At 45.4% G+C, this 22571-nt stretch overlaps 1 long non-coding RNA gene across 1 annotated transcript in view; it reads right to left on the reverse strand.

The window, feature by feature from the left end:
• LOC143769033 (uncharacterized) overlaps positions 1 to 22571 on the reverse strand; it is an 898561-nt gene that overhangs the window by 811346 nt on the left and 64644 nt on the right. The gene's annotated exons all lie outside the window — the stretch shown is intronic.

A 22571-nucleotide genomic window follows, 5' to 3' on the forward strand; every position in this document is an offset into this window, starting at 1 on the left:
GCTTTCTATGGCCCACTGAATGAGAGGGAGAGAGGTGGCACACCCAGGAGTCAAGACTGGCACACAAGCTGAAAGGGCAATATTACTCTCCCACTGTTTTTTTATGTATTTTTTGTTTTTTTCAGGGAGACTTTAGAAACCCAATAATATTTAAAAAAAAAAATAAATAGGCTTTCTATGGCCCACTGAATGAGAGGGAGAGAGGTGGCACACCCAGGAGTCAAGACTGGCACACAAGCTGAAAGGGCAATATTACTCTCCCACTGTTTTTTTAGGTTTTTTTTGTTTTTTCAGGGAGACTTTAGAAACCCAATAATATTTAAAAAAAAAAATAAATAGGCTTTCTATGGCCCACTGAATGAAAGGGAGAGAGGTGGCACACCCAGGAGTCAAGACTGGCACACAAGCTGAAAGGGCAATATTACTCTCCCACTGTTTTTTTATGTATTTTTTGTTTTTTTCAGGGAGACTTTAGAAACCCAATAATATTTAAAAAAAAAAATAAATAGGCTTTCTATGGCCCACTGAATGAGAGGGAGAGAGGTGGCACACCCAGGAGTCAAGACTGGCACACAAGCTGAAAGGGCAATATTACTCTCCCACTGTTTTTTTAGGTTTTTTTTTTTTTTCAGGGAGACTTTTGAAACCAAATAATATTAAAAAAAAAAAAAAAAAAAAAATATAGGCTTGCTATAGCCCACTGAATGAGAGATAGCGCACACACAGCAGTGGCACACAAGCCCTGACTGAGGCCAATATTTTTCTCCCACTGATTGATGTAGTGTTTCTGTGTTGAGGTAGATTTTAGAACACAAATCACGGAAAAAATAAATAGGCTTTCTATGGCCCACTCAGTGAGAGATGGCACACACAGGGATGGCACTGTAGCAGAAATGCCAATCTTAATCTCCCACAAAAAAAAAACAAAAAAAAAAAAAAAACTGTCCTACAATTACTATCTCCCTGCAGTAATGTAAGCCAGGTATGGCAGGCAGCAATAGGAGTGGACTGATGCACAAATTAAATAAAAAGTGTGGACAAACAAAAAAGATAGCTGTGCAGAAAGGAAGGAACAAGAGGATATGTGCTTTGAAAAAAGCAGTTGGTTTCCACAGTGGCGTACACACAGCAATACAGCTATCACGGAGCCTTCTAGGGCAGCCCAATGAGCTACAGCGCTGAGGGGAAAAAAAAAAAAAAATAGCTTCCACTGTTCCTGCACACCGAAGGTGGTGTTGGACAGTGGAAATCGCTGCAGCACAAGCGGTTTGGTGGTTAGTGGACCCTGCCTAACGCTCTCCCTGCTTCTGATGAAGCGGCAGCAACCTGTCCCTAAGCTCAGATCAGCAGCAGTAAGATGGCGGTCGGCGGGAACGCCCCTTTATAGCCCCTGTGACGCCGCAGACAGCAAGCCAATCACTGCAATGCCCTTCTCTAAGATGGTGGGGACCAGGATCTATGTCATCACGCTGCCCACACTCTGCGTTCACCTTCATTGGCTGAGAAATGGCGCTTTTCGCGTCATTGAAACGCGACTTTGGCGCGAAAGTCGCGTACCGCATGGCCGACAAGCACAGGGGTCGGATCGGGTTTCATGAGACGCCGACTTAGCCAAAAGTCGGCGACTTTTGAAAATGATCGACCCGTTTCGCTCAACCCTAGTCATTAGTGATTTGACTCTGGAGCGTCTGTCTTTTCCTATATCCTCACCTGGGCCGTTAGTTCAGGGGCGTTGCTATATAAGCTCCCTGGACCTTCAGTTCAATGCCTGGCATCGTTGAAATCAGAGCTAATCTGTTGTGCTCTTGTCCTCTGATCCTGGTTCCTGTTTTTCAAGCTAAGTCTGCTTCTTTGCTTTTTGCTTTTGTTTTGTTTGGTATTTTTGTCCAGCTTGTTCCTATCTGTATCCTGACCTTTGCTGGAAGCTCTAGGGGGCTGGTGTTCTCCCCCCGGACCGTTAGACGGTTCGGGGGTTCTTGAATCTCCAGCGTGGATTTTTATAGGGTTTTTGTTGACCAGATAAGTTATCTTGCTTTATTCTGCTATTAGTAAGCTGGCCTCTCTTTGCTGAACCTGGTTCATTTCTGTGTTTGTCATTTCCTCTTACCTCACCGTTATTATTTGTGGGGGGCTTGTATCTTGCTTTGGGGTCCCTTTCTCTGGAGGCAAGAGAGGTCTTTGTTTTCTTCTCCTAGGGGTAGTTAGATTCTCCGGCTGGCGCGAGTCATCTAGCGATCACCGTAGGCATGATCCCCGGCTACTTCTAGTGTTGGTGTTAGGAGTAGCTATTTGGTCAACCCAGTTACCACAGCCCTATGAGCTGGATTTTTGTATCTTGCAGACTTACACGTTCCTCTGAGACCCTGTCCACTGGGGTCATAACACCTAACCCAACACACCCCTAACCCTAATCCCAACCCTAATTTCAACCCTAACCACAACCCTAACCCCAACACACCCCTAACCATAACCCTAACTACAAGCCTAATATTAAACCTATTTCCAACCCTAGCCCTAATTCCATCCCTAACCCTAAGGCTATGTGCCCACATTGCGGATTCGTGTGAGATTTTTCCGCACCATTTTTGAAAAATCCGCAGGTAAAAGGCACTGCGTTTTACCTGCGGATTTACCACAGATTTCCAGTGTTTTTTGTGCGGATTTCACCTGCGGATTCCTATTGAGGAACAGGTGTAAAACGCTGCGGAATCCGCACAAAGAATTGATATGCTGCGTAAAATACAACGCAGCATTTCTGCGCGGTATTTTCCGCACCATGGGCACAGCGGATTTGGTTTTCCAAAGATTTACATGGAACTGTAAACCTGTTGGAAAACTGCTACGAATCTGCAGCAGCCAATCCGCTGCGGATCCGCAGCCAAATCCACACCGTGTGCACATAGCCTAATTCTAAGGCTATGTGCACACGCTGCGGAAAACGCTGCGGATCCGCAGCAGTTTCCCTTGAGATTATAGTTCAATGTAAACCTATGGGAAACAAAAAACGCTGTGCCCATGCTGCGGAAAAAACTGCGCGGAAACGCAGCGGTTTACATTCCGCAGCATGTCATTTCTTTCTGCGGATTCCGCAGCGGTTTTACAACTGCTCCAATAGAAAACCGCAGTTGTAAAACCGCAGTGAAATCCGCAGAAAAACCACGTTGAATCCGCGATAAGTCCGCAGCGGTTTTACACTGCGAATTTATCAAATGCGCTGTGGAAAAATCCACAGAGGACCAGAATACCCTAACCCTAAGGAAAAATCCACAGAGGACCAGAAAACCCTAACCCTAACCCTAACCCTAACCCTGGTTCTGAACCTAGTGGGGAAAAAAAAATATATATATATTTTCTTTATTTTATTGTTGTCCCTAGCTATGAGGGTGATAAAGGGGGGGGGGGTCATTTACATTTTTTTTTATTTTGATCACTGTGATAGGTTTTCACAGTGATCAAATTGTACATGGAACGAATCTACCGGCAGGCAGATTCGGCGGGCGTACTGCGCATGCGCCCGCCATTTTGGAAGATGGCGGCGCCCAGGGAGGAGACGAACCGACACCGGGAGGCTCGGTAAGTATGTGGGGGTAAGGGGGGGAGCTCGGGGGTGGATCAGAGCACAGGTGAGGTGGATCGGAGCAAGGAAGGAGCGGACAGGAGGACGGGGGAGCGGACAGGAGGACGGAGAGGACCGGGCCACATAACGGACGACTGGAGAGGAGATCGGGGGCGGTGGGGGGGGCAGAACATGATTTCCAGCCATGGCAGATGCTATTGCAGCATCGGCCATGGCTGGATTGCAATATTTCACCATTTTCATAGGTGAAATATTGCAAATTGCTCTGATTGGCTGTTGCACTTTCAACAGCCAATCAGAGTGATCGTAGCCACGTGGGGGCAAAGCCACCCCCCCTGGGCTGAAGTACAACTCCTCCTCTCCCTGCAGATCGGGTGAAATAGGAGTTAACCCTTTCACCCGATCTGCAGGGACACGATCATTCTGTGACACAGCATATGCATCACAGGTCGGATTGGCACCGACTTTCATGACGCATACGCTGTGTCACAGGTCGGGAAGGGGTTAAGAACCCTGAATTGACATTTGCCCAATTAAAGGAGAGCGCTATATGTCTCCAGCTGGCAGAGGCACCTCGGGATCAGGATCTCACACAACCCATGGCAGATGCACTTCAGCAACGGGGAATGCCAGTGACATCAGCTACGTCCGGTGCCAGTGCTAAGTCCCTGGGGCCCATTACTAATGAGACTCTTCAGCAAAAGCTTGACTCTTTAACTGATGTTGTTGCTTCAATGGCTAAAACCATGCAGGAGATGAGAGAACCCAAGATGGAGTTGGTAAACCGTAGAGAGGATGTTCCATGGATGAGGTCCCGGAGATACCCGACATGGAGAGGACGGCCCCGTGACCGCTACCAACCGGCTGGACAGCCCATTTGCCGCCGTTGCCAGCAGCCAGGCCACTTTGCACGAAATTGTGATTTAAATCGGAATCCCCTGGGAATGCGGGCCGCTTCGCAGGAATGAATTTTTAAGGCCCAACACCCTGGCACGACAGATACATCGGAGGACGACCCATCATCCCTATCGTGCTGGACGGAATTCCCCTCAACGCTTTGCTGGATACAGGTTCCCAGATTTCATCTATACCATATATCCTTTATAAGAGGTACTGGGCTGAGGTAGATATTGATAAAGGACCCTCTGATGTTGAACTAGATATATGGGCCAGTAATGGTAAGTTGGTACCAAACCTAGGATTCAGGGAGATGACCATAAAGATTGGTAAAGCAGAATTGAAGAAACAGGGTATAATTGTCGTTGATGTTGATCGGCAGAACTGTGAACCAACTGTATTGATAGGGATGAATGTGTTAGAGAATTGCTTTTCCGAAGATATTTCTGTCTTACAACAAATTGCTGAAACTGCCCGATCCTGCCAGCAGAGAGTTCTCCGGAGGGAAATAAAAGTATTAATGTTAAGGCAACAGATAGAAGTTGCAGGTGGAGAAATCGGCAGTGTGAGGGTGAGTGATCCAACGTCTATTGTAATCCCACCAAAAACAGAAATGCTGGTATGGTGTAGAGCGGCCATTGGTACTAAAGGACGAGACTATCAAGCCTTAAAAGAACCAGCGAACACCGACAGCAGGCCCACTATACTCACGGCACGAGGGGTGGTCGAGGTACACCGGGGACGGGTGCCGGTACGACTTTTGAACTGTGGAGAGGAAGAGGTCACTTTGCCAAGGTACGCTACAGTGGCAAAGTTATATACTGTTGACAACAATGCCATCACAACCGTTGAGCCCTTAGAATCAACCTGTCAGGTGGAAAATAACGGCTCAGATGGAGAATCGGAGGATTGGTGCCAACAGCTAGATGTGGGTGTAGATTTAACACCTATCCATCAAAGACAAGGGGTGTACAGATTAGTGACGGAATATGAACAGGTCTTCAGTAAACACCCATTGGACTTCGGACGGATAGAAGGGGTGGAACATACAATCCCCACCTGTGACCATCCCCCGATAAAAGAAAGATATAGACCCATACCGCCCGCTCACTATCAATGCACGAAGGACATGCTGAGAGAGATGAAACAGGCCGGGGTAATAAGAGATAGTTGTAGCCCTTGGGCGGCCCCTCTGGTGATTGTCAAAAAAAAGGACGGAACCATGAGAATGTGCGTAGACTACTGGCGGATTAATAATATCACCCATAAAGACGCCTATCCCTTGCCTAGGATAGAAGAGTCCTTGACTGCTTTGAAATCTGCTAATTATTTTTCCACCTTAGACTTAACAAGCGGGTATTGGCAAGTCCCTGTGGCTGAGAGAGATAAAGAAAAAACGGCATTCACCACACCAATGGGTCTAAGCGAATTTAATCGCATGCCGTTCGAACTCTGCAACGCATCCGGTACTTTCCAGCGACTGATGGAATGTTGCCTCGGACACAAGAACTTCGAGACCGTCCTCCTGTACCTAGATGATGTGATCGTCTACTCAAAGACTTACGAACAGCACTTAACAGACCTGGCAGAGGTGTTCGAAGCCTTATCCAAGTATGGTATGAAAATCAAACCATCCAAATGTCACCTTCTCAAGCCAAAGGTACAATACTTAGGACACATCGTGAGTTCGGAGGGAGTAGCACCGGAACCCGAGAAAATAACTGCCATAAGGGATTGGCCAAGACCTACCAACGCAAAAGAAGTGAGGCAATTCTTGGGATTAGTGGGTTACTATCGTAGATTTATAAAAGGATTTACCAAATTGGCAGCGCCCTTGCAAGATGCTTTGATAGGGCAGACGAAGAAACCTTCAAACCGAAACCCTCCTTTTCAGTGGAACGACGAAAGAGAAGACTCCTTTGAACAACTAAAGAAAGCACTGACCGGAGAAGAAGTTCTGGCGTACCCAGATTACCATCAACCTTTCATCCTCTACATCGATGCCAGCAATGTGGGATTGGGAGCGGTGCTGTCACAAAAGCAAGAAGGTCGGGAGAAAGTCATCGCCTTTGCAAGTAGAAAACTCCGGCCTACTGAAAGAAATTCAGAAAATTATAGTTCCTTCAAATTGGAGCTACTGGCAGTAGTTTGGGCTGTGACTGAACGTTTCAAACACTATTTGACTGGTGCAGAATTTATTGTCTATACTGACAACAATCCACTGACCCACCTAGACACGGCTAAATTAGGTGCGTTAGAACAGCGATGGATAGCCCGGTTATCTAATTTCAACTTCGTGATCAAGTATCGAGCAGGTCGCAAGAATGGAAATGCCGATGCCCTATCCCGGATGCCACACTTGAGAGATGTAGAAGAAGAAACGGGGGAGCTTGAAGAAATTGAACTACCAGCCTTTCATCAGCTCAAGGCAAAACATCGTCAGTCAAATACCTATCAGAAACAACAAGAAGTAAATTTTAATCCGATAGCACACCATAGATGGGCTGACACCCAAAATAGCAATCCGGCTGTGAAGCTAGTGAAGGAACTACTGACTGAGCAAAGTGCATATCCCAATGAGGATGCCCCAGAAGAGACGCATCAACTCTGGAAAGAGAGAGGCAAAATGTTCCTGTATCAAGGGAAACTCTGTAGAAGATACACCAATCCGAAAACACATGAATTGGTTTGGCAGATTATCGTGCCTAAACAAGATGTGAAGATGGTCCTCGAGGCTTACCACAATGGTGCTGGTCACTTTGATTGGAAAAAGCTAGAAGTACTTCTGAGAGAAAGATTTTATTGGGTCGGGATGAGAAAATCAATCGAACAGTGGTGTAGAAACTGTGGCCCGTGCAACCTCAGAAGTAACGATCAAAAGAGCCAAAGAGCACCACTGCAGCCCATAATCACCAAACAACCACTTGAACTGGTAGCCATGGACCACGTGAAGTTGACACCGAGCCGGTCCGGTTACGTCTATGCCTTGACCATCGTGGACCATTATTCACGCTTCTTGGTAGTAGTACCTGTAAAAGATCTAACTGCAAAAACAGCAGCCAAAGCATTCCAAACGTACATTTGTAGACCCCATGGATATCCGGAACAGGTTCTCACTGACCAGGGTACAGCCTTCGAATCAGAGATCTTCAGAGAATTCTGTAATATGTATGGTTGCAAAAAGATCCGGACGACGGCCTATCATCCGCAAACAAACGGCTTATGTGAGAAGATGAACCATATTGTGATAGACCTACTAAAGACTTTACCTGAAACGGAAAGGAATCAATGGCCAGAGAAATTGCCCTACTAACATACCATGGTGCAGTAGTGGTTCCCATAGTGGCCTTTTATCCAACACCGAACCCAATATTAGAAGTCCCAAGACAGGAAGAGGCTGACCCCGTACTACAAGAGGTTCCAGGTCAGGAAGAACAGATTCCTGATCAGAGTGATCCCATTCACGGTGGACTTGCCAACCCCATAGTGGTGGAATTATCTATAGCAGAGAGGGCAGATACTATATCCGCAGTAGACAGTAGTACACCACATAAAGAGACACCGCTATTACGTAGATCCCAGCGTAGTACCCAGGGTCAATTACTGGCCAGGTATGCGGATTGCCAACTATAAGACTATAGTCATTGTTATCGTTCTGTAACGTTTAAGCCCAGTACCTACAGAGACTTACCTGTATGAACTTCTTGCATATTCTTGAACTTTTATCAGCCCGGAAACACTAAATCAAAGCTCCGGAAAGACTGCTTTGTGAACTTTGCTTCCTAGTACCTTCAAGGATAAAACTGTATTAATGGACGCTATTTGAAGTGACTTTTTACAGAATTCCATTTTTTTTGTTTCTTTGAGTGGTTTTTGTAACTTTTCATTTTTAAGACTCTGTACATATCAATTGTTATTTCAAAATGTTATCGTCCCACTGTCCCGGAGTACTGTTCTTAACTAAGGGGGAATGTGGCGCCCCTAGGGGTATTTGCCACAAAAATAGTTATTGACACCAAATACAAATATTAAAATAGCAAGACTGCACTACCATCTCTGGCCAGAAGGGGGAGCTCCAGAGACTCCCCTTGATCTATTCTGGTCTGAGAAAAGGACTGGCAGTTGGGTTGAGGAGCTGAAAGTGAGAGGTCGTATAACTGAACTCCTAACAGCCCTATGGCGGATTATAGGCCCATAATACCCATAGTAGGAAAAGAGGAATAGAGAAAAAGGAAATTGTGAGAACCGGGTAGCAATAATTTCTACCCAAAATAGGCGCAGAGACGGATACCGGATCCGTGGCTATATTCGTTATATATAATACAGCAACCGGAAGAAAGTGAGGTGATATCAGCTTCACCAGGGTAAGACGCAGCAACAGACACAGAGTTCAGCAGTACTCCCAAAGGGGGTAAGCCGACAAAAAGGACTCGGGTTGTCCGTCGAACCAGAGCACAGAAGAGAAAGATTGGGTCGGCAGCCAGTTCACATACAGCAGCAGGGCCATACAGAAACTGCGCATAATAAGAGGTGGAAATCCTGACAGGATCAAAGTAATTCAGAGTTCTTATACAGACTCCGGTGACAGTATTGGTATTGGTTGCAAATCCCTTTTTGTTGAAGTAAACTGGTTAAACGTTTCAGCGCCTCAGTCTTTCATTTGGACAATAGCCATCGATCCAGGATCGGGGTCATCACAGCTGAGAGGACCTGCTGCTGATCAAGTAAGTGTCTGTTCCTTCATGATATCCCTTGCACTGTGCATCGCCTGAGGCCACAGCACCGGGTCAAGCTACTAGTGACATCCCCCTCAAGAGACGGACCTCTTTGATCTAGTGCTGGGTACCTCAGTCTCCCGGGCGTCACACAAGCATTGAAGGATAAACTATAAATAATCAAACAATGCAAGTTAACCTCATCTCATCTTAATCTTGACCTTTGGATGTTGGATTGAAGCACAGTTATTAACTATAAAAAGAGGATATGTGCCTCTGTAACATAGACATTCAGATTGCCAAGAGATCCAGAGATCCAAAGTACCAGAGACTCTTTACAAGACAGCAGCCAAGACATCATTGCTCCATCATGAGGGACACAGATTTGACATTCTACAGGATGCCAGCTTAGGGGAACACAGCCCCGGCTGAAAGAATACAGATCTGCTCCATTGACCATCACTGAACCATCGACACATTTGGGGTAGTCAAGATTTGGACCCATCGGTCACCTTAGCCCCATGGATACATTTGGGAAAGCCAGGGATAGGACCCACCTGTCACCTGGCTCCATGGGGATGTTCAGAGAAGCCAGGTTGTGACCCATCAGTCAACTGGCCTTGTACACCAATGGACTGTCATCTTCCAATTTAATAAATGACACTTATACTCACTGTCCACTCAGCTCTCCAGACCCTCTGCTCCTCGCTGCCACCCGTCTGTTCCTCGCTGTATCCTCTGATTGCCTCCTCGAGTGCTGAAATCCCCAGGCCTCTCACACTGAGCTGGGATTTCTGACTTTGATGAGGCCTGGGAGGGTTCTGCGCATGTGTGTGGGAGGTCACTATATCATGATGTCACGCCGTGCTCCATGACCTTGCATGAACCATGACAGGCCTCATCTAAACCACCAATCCTGGCCTAGTGAGGATACGCTGAGATTTTGGTACTCATGGCAGCAATCAGTATATGTAATGAGGACTGGACAGATAACGGTCAGGAGCAGAGTGGAGTGGCCAGAGAGGTGAGCAATAAGGGGAGTATAAGGATTTTTTAAATATTTTGCTGGCCCTTTATGGATCAGAAAAATGGTGGAAATCCACATTCAGATGTGCATCTATATAAGACCATGTGGATGGCTTGGTGCATTTAGAGCTCTTAGTTACGTAGGGGGCCTCAGATTTCCATTACATGCAGACAATCACTTTCGACCCGTGGGTCTTAGCCGTATCTTACAGCCCTCATGTGTCTAGTTTTCCTGTACACTTAGAATGATTTCTACATGAAGATAAAACATCGCCGGGGAAGAGAGGATATTGATGAGTTTTCCTATATATCAGCTGTCACTTCCAGCATCCGCATTAACACATTAGCCAGTAAATAAGACGACTCCATACAAAGTGCTGCAAAGTGTCGGTCCGAGCCAGACCATGCCTGGACACATTAATATTGTGCTGCATCAGCTCTTTATACAATATACACTTCCATTTTGCGGTATTTTAAGTGTTACTTATGTACACATATAGAATGCTACTGAAATCCACAGGATGACTATTCAGCTGCCGACTCAGCACTTGGTGTCATCAGCACTTTAGTCTTTTGACCATTGAAACTGGTATGAAGTTATATTGTTATACACCGTATAAGTGTGTAGAAAGGCGAGTCATGTATGCCACCATTATTATGTGCAGGAAACACTGTTCTTTTCGGAGGAGTACAGTAAAATAACGCACAGATGGAGGAGCCTCCAATGTTATTTGTTTGGCACAGTAATTGCCAAGTGAGCAGTGCGCTCAGCAAACAGCATGAGTGCTCTACACTATCTCTGTAGTGTGATACTGCTGTCAACTTGGGCCTTTTACACACATAGAGGCCCCATGCTTGGTAGTTACAGTCTTATGGGCAACAATCCTGGTTAGTGCAGTCTTATAATAGGTAACAAGCATGATGATTACATAGTCTTACACTTAGTTTAGCAGTTAAAGAATCTTACAAGAAGTAACAAAGTATTACGAGAGGGAATAAACAACGGTTACAGAGACTTACACAAGACAACACGCTTGGTGGTTAGAGAGTCTTCCATGATGCAACAAGCTTGGTGGTTTCAGAATTAACCCACTACAGAAGATATAAGATGAATCAGCTGCATCCTCAGATTGGGAATCTCATTGTATCAAACAGTTGGTAAGAGAATGAGGGTGATAGTCCGTGATGCCGATGTAGAAATCAAGTAATCGTGGAACAGCAATGATGTGGTTAAGCGGTTTATTCTCAGTGCATTTCAAAGTTGAATTAACTTCTTCCTCAGGAGAACCACAGTAGTAAATTCGAAATTTTCAAAGGACATGTGCAATTCGGAGGAAGAGGAGGTGGTCATGCTGCCCCGGCAGCAAAGCAAAAGAGGGAGCAGGGTGCAAAGGTACAGTGGGCGGCCCCTAGTCAGCATGTTGGCTGCTAATGCCAACCGTGCCACAGAAATGAGCACACCAAGGCCAGCTCAAAAGAGCTCAGAGGCATGGCATTTCTTCAGGCAATGTGCTAATAACACATTAAAGTCTCCAAATTGGACACATGACCTGAGCTTGTCGTTTATGCTTTGGAGGTGCTGGCCTATTCTGTGGCAGGTGTACTGTCGTAACGTGTGCTTTGCACGTCAGGGGGTGTGATCACAGACAAGCATACCTGCCTGTTCACAGCCAACATGGGTAAGATAACATTCATTAAATTGAATAAAGCATAGATCCCACAGGACTTGTCCGTACCTTTGGATGACTAGAGAACAATACCAAATGTACCAAGCTAGTGTTCAACTCTATTTGCCATTCATTTCATTTGGTTGCCTCCCCAAATTAAAAAAACAAACAAAACTATATTGGCTGCCCCCTCCTCCGCCTCTTCCACCTACATCGCCACATCTACCTTTATGTCCTCCACCTCCTCCTCCAGTTGGACAATCGACCCCGGCTTTAGCTTGTTCATTTTTTTGGTTAATTCTATGCTCTTTTAAGACAGTTCCCTAAAAAACACAAAAACGGTGTTGTAGTACTCCTTCCATCTACACCACCACGCCCACCTCCTCCTCCACTTGGACCTAGGCCTCCCTGTTCTAAATTGCTTTTGTTAATTCTAGGTTCTTTTAAGTCAGTTCTATAAAAAAAAAAAAACTAAATAAAAACCCCATCCCACATAAAAACTGTGTTGGATTACTCTTCCCTTTCCTCTTCCATCTATACCGCCACACCCACCTCCTCCACCTCCTGGTTCTAGATTGTTATTTTTGTTTACTTAATTCTATGTTCACTAAACCTAGTCCCCTAAAAAAACAAAAACAACCCCCCACAAAAACAGTGTTAGAGTCCTTCTTCCCTGCCTCTTTCACCTACATCGCCATGTCCACTTTCATCTCTTCCACCTACACCACCTACTCCTCCACTTGGACCTCTTCATCCTGGTTCAAGATTTTCTTTTTTAATTTCTGCTCTGTTTAGCGTACAGACAGTAAAGAAAGACAATGGCCTGCACGCTGTCCTAATTCGAGATGCTGGTATAATGGGCCAGATGACCATGGGTCCATAAAGTAGAAATTCACCGCACACTCTGAGGATTTTCAAGTGATTAAAAAAAAAAATTCCGAGTGACTATAAACTTGAGTGACATTTCAACCTATCCCAGGTCTTATTCAATACATTGTCATTGTTGTCTTGGTGGTGGATGTGGAACGGTATCGGGGTGGTACTCGGTATTGGGTCCGGTACTTAAAGGGATGTGTCACGGCGGCGGCGACCTGATCCGTGTCCCTGGGTGCCCAAATAAAAGGGACAGTCTTTAAAGGGGTTTTGTGAATAAAGTTTGTTCGTGACACCACCTGTGGTTTTCGGTCAGGAGTGACCGACGCTGCTTAAAGGGGTCCGCTGGGGTGATGCTATGTCAGCTAAGATGGTATAACTTCCCACAGGTGAAGCTGGGTTCCCAGGGCTCCTGGTGTAGTAGGGACAGGTGGTAGGTGGTGTAGAAAGAAACGGAGGACACAGGGTTGCAGTCTCTTTACCTCTTTACTGATGCAAAGCAGCCACAGTCCAGGGTACCGGATCACAGGAGCTGATATGGTCCGGCCAGCTTGGAAGCGATTCTGCAATCCCCCTTACCAGGAAGAGTTGGAAGCCTTCCCTCTAGTGCTATGGTGTAGTCCCTTGCTGCCTTAGGCCTCACACAAAGTCCTCACAGTCTCTCTCTGTCCCCCTTTAGGTAGGACAATACCTGTATGACAGGCATATCGAGCCTCTTTACAGGATCTCTATCATGACCCGGGCTCTATGCATTACTATGTCTTGCAATCTGCTGTCTCCCTGTTTTTTGCTGTGAGTCGTAGAGTACTGCACAACCTCGGTCTTCCGGCTACCAGTTTCATGCGCTTCAGCGTGGAAGAACCTCAGTCGCAGCTTCTTCCCAGCTCTTCCCTTCGCCTGTGCTTCTTTTCTTCTTCACGCTCTCTACAAACTGTTCTGTTTTCCTTTCTCTCTCTTTCCAGGAGCTGCAGCATTTCATGTGGCTGCACGGCCCCTCACTTTCCTCACAGGAGCTGCAGATCCTCTCGTCTGCATGGCCCCTTCCCTTTCACTGACTGACTTTCCCTCCAGACCAAAATATATATAGGGAAGCCACCCACAAGCTGGATGAGAGCTCCCCCTTCTGGCGTGGAGTATGAACATGTTGCATGTTTGTGATGATAGGGAAATCAGGGACCACCTTACTTCACTCTCATAATTCATATACATGACTATTAGGAATATGTTTTTACATGTCTAGAGACTTCTACTAAGTCATACCTGCTGACAACGTTATTATTGATTTGACCTGCTGACTGCTAATTAATATTGTTGATTAGATCTAATAAAGATGAGACTTAGACCTTTAGCTTGTGACATGGCTAAACTCAAGTTACCCCTTATGCAAGACTCACCTGACCAGCAAGATAACCTTATTGGGAATTAGACCTGATATCTTAAGAATGATTTCATATGTAATAAACAGCTGATTGGCGCTCGGGCATAATGTATACGCCTACTCAAACGTGTATATAAGTTCATGTCTTAATAAACCAGGTTTTATGGCCTGATCAGATACCACATCTGTCTGTGTCTATCACTTTCCGGAAAGGTTCCTCCAATTCGGCAGCCGTCCAATATCCCTGACTGGTCTGACTTGCAGACCACCCCAACATATTTGGCGTCCCTGGGTGGGCGGCCACAACAGGAGACCGTCATTATCTGGAAGCCGGCATCCCGCAGCCCTGAGACCAGGACACACAGACGACATCACCGGTGAAGGTAAGAACCCTTAGCTTCTTACAAACTCTCTCTGTGTCTCCCATTGTCTCATAAGCTGCACGCCGGCCTCCAAGGTAAATTATAGTTTTGGTCTACCTTACAAGGCCGTCCTTTTTGGCAAAGAACCGTAGAATATCCTAGTGATACTTAAAAGGCATATTGGATTGGTTGATTTTATGTGCTGCTATACCTGTTGTCTGTCTTGTTACTTGTTCAGTATATGACTGAAGATTGACTGACTGTGTGAATTTGCCCTTGAGGAGACGTCCTCTGGGGACAGGTGTGATAGAGGTACGGTGTAAAAACCGGGCTGAATCGGGTCAGGGTCTTTGCAGTTCCCAACAGCGACTCCCAGTGGGCACTTTGGGTCAGAGGCCAGTATCACGTCCGTCTGTCTGTCTTATGTGTGCATAGATGCTGCCCACCACCTAGATGGTGCTAGTAGATCGAGAAATAGTTTTCATCACATTACTCTGCCTAGCGTTAGTTAGTTATGTTCTCTGGTTAGTATTCAGGGTTTCTGTGTACGTCAGGTTAAGTCAGAGACAGGTGCCCTAAGGTAGAAGGCCTAAGGTGGATTAGTGTGTGACGCTGCGGCGGTCACATCGGCCAAAACACTAATCATTAAAAATCCCCATAAACCTAGTGGCTGAGTTTTCGGCGTAGGTTACGAAAGGAGCGGTAAAGGGGGAATTGCGTTTCTACACACCTTACCTGTGAAAAACGGGATAGGTTAGAAAGTGTAGATAGGGTGCTTGCACCATAGAGAAAAGGCCGTGAGGAATGGGCACCTTAAGAGACTACACATGAGTAGAGTAGTTAGTTGTCAGCGTAACCAGAGAACGTAGAGTCTTCGGCAGATAACAGAGAGCAGAGGACAGGTGTAGGCAGATAACAGAGAAGCACTAGCACAGGCTGAAGTGATATCAGGCAGCAAGGAAGGGCAAGTCAGAGTACACAGATAAGGGAAAGATAGTGACAGCCGTTTAGCAGCTGAGTGAATAAATGTGTATGTCAGAGAGTGATTGATATATGAGACTCCTTGCTTGTTCTCGCATGATGTGTGTATCCATAAGGATTTACAAATAAGAATCCTGCATGTATAAGGGAGTCCAAACTAGGTGTGGTCTTTTGGTCAATTGGTACCGAGACAAAACATAGGAACGCTAGTAGTTACAACACATAGTCACATGTGTATGATGAGCTGAAACCAAATATTTGTTACCTGGCTAACTGATATTTGGGGAGGCTGTAAGTGAACAATTGTGCTGAATGATCTGCAGAGTGTGTTAGAGAATATAGGGTCAAGTTTTTCAGACCAAGTATATATGTGTTAGAAATAGAGCTCATTTCTGAACACATAGGTCCGTATATAGGTTTTTGATGCTTTTTGTTGTATGGACAATAGTACCCAAGATTGTGGACATCCTTTGAGATACGTTAATTTATATTGTCCTGAAGGTTTTGCTTTTGTTTTTCTGGGACTTTTTGTATTTGTATGGTGTATAGGAATTAGGATTACTTGTAATCTTGTAAAGAACCGACCCCCAGCGCAAATTTTGTGAATGTCTTGCCCTGATTGCAAAGTAGGGATGATGCTGGCTATCTCGCCAGAAGGATGGAGAATTGTAAAAATAGTGGAACCCGGTTATAACCAGGAGTACACTGGGTTCGGACCTCTGTCACATAATTTCCCTGAATTGAAGTGTTTCCGTCTTAACGGTCACGGGGCAATTCTGTTTAGTCCAGGAACCTTGCTGAGTCAAATAGAAGATAATAATCTCTGGTACCCCAATGACGTACCATTCAGGTGTCCCCTGAATAGAGGGCACCCTGAGGATTATGTCCAGGTTGCTAGACACTTTGCTTATCTATGTGGATTTGATGTGGACGAGCTGGTTGTTCCTGTCATGCAGCCAGATCAATAGAGGGTAAAGTCATGTTCATTTAGAAGGAAAAAGCATGTTGATAAGAAGGAACAATTGCAATGATGATCGCAAGTGTGTTTTAGATAAGACCGCCTAGCAAGGTACGAAAACTTGGCATTCTGCCAACTGTCCGAAATTTGCACGTAGGTTCTATACCCCAAGTATATGCTACCCTATTACCAGATTTTTCTGTTTTTGCTTAGTTCATAAGTTGTTGAAGTTTCAAATTTTTGGCTCCCCGCCAGTTAAACTTTTTCTTTAGTTGAATCCAGCTACTCTCCTGCACTGAGGTAGTGGATTCAAAAGGGGGGGAAGAGTACTAGTAAATTACTGTATTTTCGCTGTTTTCTGTTGATTTTGTAAGATTGTACAGCCCTTATGGCTCAAGAAGTAAATGCAGATTTCTCACATGTCTCTCGTGTACCTCTCAGTAATCCAGATGTTGAGCTTTTTGTAGATGGTGGAAGGAGCATTGGAACGGATGGACGGCTCTACGCTGGGTATACGGTGGTCACACAGCATGAGGTAATAAAATCACAACCACTCCCTCCTCGCATGTCCACGAGAGAGGTGGAGCTGGTGGCACTCATTGAGGCGCTTAGAGGGGCAAAAGGGAAAAGATGCAATGTTTATGTAACGTCAGGATACCTTCTGAGAGTGACCCATGAGTTTGGCCCCACATGGAGGGCAAGAGGCTTTCTTACAGACACAATGACTCCTGTCAAACACTGGTACCTCATTAAGCAGGTGATGGACGCACTATTGCTCCTGAAAGAGGTTGCCATAGTTGAGTTAAGGACACACTGGAGGCTCTCTACCAACAAGGCACGAGGCAAGGACAAGAAGAACAAAGCAGCCAAGGAAGCTGCAGGAATGCACAGGCGACACGAGACCTCTGCGGCCGCCCCACTTACTATGGTAAGCACGGAGTATAACCTGTTAACTGTAAGTATCTTGCAGGCTCTGACTTGGGCATTCACCGGGGAGGAGTCGAGGATCTGGTTGCAGAGTGATACCCGTCACCATGCAGGTTTGTGGAAGGTGGAACAGCAGGTGTGTCTGCCAAGGTCTTTGAACTCTGTGGTGGCCCAAGAGGCTCACAAACCGACGCACCGGTCCAAGGATATATGTGCCATGGTAGATGAGAGGGTCACTCACAACTTCATAATGCTCCCTTTTGGGTTCTGCTCAGGCATGTACCCCATTGCACAACACAGGTAGTATAGGCAATGCACCACATACACATGCCCAAGCCTCTCTTCTCGTCCCAATGACTGCGAACTGACTGCATACAACTACCCTCAGGTAGGAATGTATGTGCCCGTGTGTGTTGATCTCTTCCCAGGGTATCCAGAAGCCTTCCAGATGCCAAAAAAGCTGCGGCAGCAGGGAGGTAATACAAAATGTTGTGCATCTAAGGCCGCATGGGAGAATGTCCCCTCTCAGACAACCTTGTAGCTGCGTCTAGAGCCACAAGGAGAGACTGTTGCTTATGCATGAATAAGTTTTGATTCTGTTCCAGGAGGTTGTGTAGTGATCCAAAGACACGCAAGGAAACCACTGGAGCTGGAATCTCACGGTTCTCCCACCACAGCTACACCATTGGAGGGAAGACCCTGCGTGGAATCATGCAAGCCAGTGTATGGTCCGGGAGTGGAAGAGTGATATCCCTGCTCCTGATGATGATGTCAACAGTCTCATCTCAAGAAGGACGGATACCCATGCTAGATGATGATGCCGCCGGGATACCAACAATTTGGTTTGATGCCGTGGGAAAATCTGTGACTTTTAGATTTGACTTTTGTAGGATAGTAGAATGTCAATGGAATCTTAAATTTGGGAAAAAGAGCAGTAATCCCAGTTATAAATTCTTAACAACAATTGAAGGGGCGGTGGTATATATCTGTGTAACCAGACCAGGGAATGAGAACTGTGCTTCATGGTCTGATGTAGCTTGGTGGATATGTGGAGATATGCTACTTAGAGCCAGGTTGCCAGCAGACTGGGTTGGCAGCTGTGCCCTAACGCAGATACTCATGCCATTTCAGATAATCTCATCAGAAGAGATACAAAGGGGTAAACTGAGTGTTGATGTTCTGCGTAGAAATAAGAGATCAGCACCTGCTGGATCCTTTGACCCAAGGATTTACATAGATAGCATAGGAGTTCCTAGAGGTGTACCAGATGAATACAAGGCTAGGAACCAGATTGCAGCAGGGTTTGAATCAGTTTTCTTTTGGTGGGTCACACTTAACAAAAATGTGGACTGGATAAATTATATATATTATAATCAGCAAAGGTTTATAAATTATACAAGAGATGCTATAAAAGGGATAGCAGACCAATTAGGGCCTACTTCACTGATGACATGGCAGAATAGAATGGCTTTAGACATGTTGCTAGCAGAAAAGGGAGGTGTCTGTAAAATGTTTGGCACTTATTGTTGTACTTTCATTCCTAACAACACAGACCCAGATGGAAGCATCACTAAAGCTCTGGAGGGTCTTACATCACTGTCTGAGGAGCTGGCAGAGAACTCGGGTATCGACAATCCCTTCACAGATTGGCTCGAGTCATGGTTCGGAAAATGGAGCCACCTGGTGTCCAGCCTCCTCATCTCCCTCTCCGTCGTCACGGGAATCCTTGTGATCGCCGGATGCTGCTGCATACCCTGCATCAGAGGGCTCCTCCAGAGGCTGATCGATGCGTCCCTTAACAAGACCATGTACATGCAAATGAAACCCCGCAATGATGAATATGAACAAGTGATATGATTGAGATGGGATATGATCTCCCCATCCTATGGGGGATTCGGCAGAAGAATTGACAAGAAAGTCCGACATTGGCACTAGGCCAGTGACAGCACCTATGGATTAGGGGTAGAATCATATCTAATCTCAAAAGGGGGGACTGATAGGGAAATCAGGGACCACCTTACTTCACTCTCATAATTCATATACATGACTATTAGGAATATGTTTTTACATGTCTAGAGACTTCTACTAAGTCATACCTGCTGACAACGTTATTATTGATTTGACCTGCTGACTGCTAATTAATATTGTTGATTAGATCTAATAAAGATGAGACTTAGACCTTTAGCTTGTGACATGGCTAAACTCAAGTTACCCCTTATGCAAGACTCACCTGACCAGCAAGATAACCTTATTGGGAATTAGACCTGATATCTTAAGAATGATTTCATATGTAATAAACAGCTGATTGGCGCTCGGGCATAATGTATACGCCTACTCAAACGTGTATATAAGTTCATGTCTTAATAAACCAGGTTTTATGGCCTGATCAGATACCACATCTGTCTGTGTCCATCACTTTCCGGAAAGGTTCCTCCAATTCGGCAGCCGTCCAATATCCCTGACTGGTCTGACTTGCAGACCACCCCAACAGTGATTACCTGATAAGGAGATCCTTCATCGCTTCCAAGCGTGACATCACTCTCCCCATGAGGAAAGCAATGCCACTGTAACAACCATGAACCTGGGGTATTACAGATGTACACTGTATAGGGAAGGCTCACTGGTTGTGGTGATGTGTACAATGGGCTGTATAGTCCTCAGAGAGAAAACTATATGCTTTAAGGTTGTGGTGGCAGTGCTCCCGTGCCTTGCCTCGTGCCTACTGCTGATGTGTAGTGTAGGGACAGGACGCAGCTGTAGTGAGGTGTAAGGGGGTAAAGCACAAGAAGAGTCCGGGGGATTTACCTTCTCTGTTCCGTGCCCGGAACCATGGAGCTGTGCAGCAGGTTTCCTGGTTGACAGACTTAGAGAACGGGACAGGAAGGAAGCCGGGCAGAGATTGGGAAAGGCGTGCACACAAGTGAGAGAGCAGCATGTGCAGCAATCAGAGCAGGACGCAGCTGCGCTTCGGGGAGGAGAGAGAACTCCCGGTCTGAGGACAGATACAGGGGGACTGTACAGAAAGACTGCATCCAGTGAGTACATGAAAGCGGAGTTTGCTGTGACTGGAGAGTTGTGCCCTGCGACCCGTACAGAGACAGTGACGCCCGGTACCCGCGGTATCAGTGCAGAGCCCTTGATTCCTGCTGAGAGACTCAATAATAGACTGAGCATTGTTCTCCCAGGATAGACTGTAGTGTTAAAGCCAAAGACTCAGAGCAGAGGGGACCCCGTTTACCTAGTATCCGCTCCGCCTCCCGCAGTAACCCCCGAAACTCTGGTTGCATGTTCCTAGAGACTACACAGCCCACGGATACTAGAGAGACGACAAGTGCCGCTGTTATTTGGCGCCTACGTTGGAGAAGACGACCCTGCAAGCGAGTCCTCATCAGACCGATAAGTGTTTTTTTCCCAAGAAATTCCGTTTACTACTGTTACACTGTTAGGGACTTATATTACTTTCCATATATTTGCACTGTTATATTGTTCATTTCTATCCCACTGTTTTCTCACTGCGAGGAGAACCTGATTCCTGTTAATAAACCCCTCAACTGTTGGTCTGTCTGTTCCGTGGTGACACACTCAACACTTGTATCTTATTACAGAGGGACAGTACTAGGTTTCTTGTGTGCATTTTTACAAAAAGACTATGTATTCTCTGGACCTGTGTTTGTGTTTGTGTTTGTATTGTGTGTACCCAAAAGTTTTTCTAATTTGCAACCGTGTCTGTGGGATCCATGTGCGTCAAAACAAACTTTTATACTCTAAAGCATACATGCTGTGATACTACTGTGCGTAAAAACAAATTTTTCTAATCTGCAAAACTTAAAAAGAAACTAACACAAGAAGATGGCAAAAAGCAAGAACGTGACGTCCACATCCCTTATTTGATGCTCTCCTCATCAGTATCATCTCCTGGAATTGAAAGTTTACTCTGGTCACATACAGCTCTTCCACAGTTCGTATCTGGGTAGCTTTCTTCCATACAGTCTTTGACAAATTCATGTTTTCTACTGTAATCTGTAGTGAGAAAATCATTTAAGCACGCAAAATAAACTAATATAACAACAATTTGCAGTGTCACTGTACCATCCAGGTGTATGCGGTAGTCGTGGTACAGGGCCTCATCTTCCAGATTTTTTTCAATCAAATCCACTTCACAATCTTTTAAAATTCATCCCCAAATTTTTCATAGGCCAAGACAAATTCTTGCTTTTTGACATCTTCGTGTGTTGTTTGTTCTGTCATATCGGTATCATCTGCTGGAAATGAGTGTTCATTCTGGACACATACATCTCTTTCTCAGTCCATATCTGGACAGCTTTCTTCCACCCATTCTTTTATAGATTCATATTTTTTACTGTGATCTGTATACCGTGTTCCAAATTATTATACAAATTGGATTTAAGTGTCATAAAGATTTAATTGTTATGTTTTTCAAATAAACTCGTGGATGGTATTGTGTCTCAGGGCTCAGTGGATCACTGAAATCAATCTTAAACATGTGATAATTAGTTTCCCAGGTGATTCTAATTAAAGGAAAACTACTTAAAAATGATGTTCCACATTATTAAGCAGGCCACAGGTTTCAAGCAATATGGGAAATAAAAAGGATCTGTCTTCTGCTGAAAAGCATTAAATAGTGCAATGCGTTGGACAAGGTATGAAAACATTAGATATTTCACGAAAACTTAAGAGTGATCATCATACTGTGAAGAGATTTGTGACTGAAACAGAGCACAGATAGAGTTCATGCAGATAAAGGCATAATGAGGAAGGTTTCTGCCAGACAAATTCATTGGATTAAGAGAGCAGCTGCCAAAATACCATTACAAAGCAGCAAACAGTTATTTGAAGCTGCTGGTGCCTCTGGAGTCCCTTGAACCTCAAGGTGTAGGATCCTTCAAAGGCTTGCTGTGGTGCATAAACCTACTATTCGGCCACCGCAAACAGTGTTCACAAGCAGAAATGGTTGCAGTGTGCCCAGACATACATGAAGACTAATTTTCAAACAGTCTTGTTTACTGATGAGTGTCGAGCAACCCTGGATGGTCCAGATGGATGGAGTAGTGGATGGTTGGTGGATGGTCTACATGTCCCAACAAGGCTGCAACGTCAGCAAGGAGGTGGAGGAGTCATGTTTTGGGCTGGAATCATGGGGAAACAGCTGGTAGGGCCCTTTAAGGTTCCTGAAGGTGTGAAAATGACCT

The sequence above is a fragment of the Ranitomeya variabilis genome, chromosome 1, assembly GCF_051348905.1.
Source record: "Ranitomeya variabilis isolate aRanVar5 chromosome 1, aRanVar5.hap1, whole genome shotgun sequence".
Lineage (NCBI taxonomy): Eukaryota > Metazoa > Chordata > Amphibia > Anura > Dendrobatidae > Ranitomeya > Ranitomeya variabilis.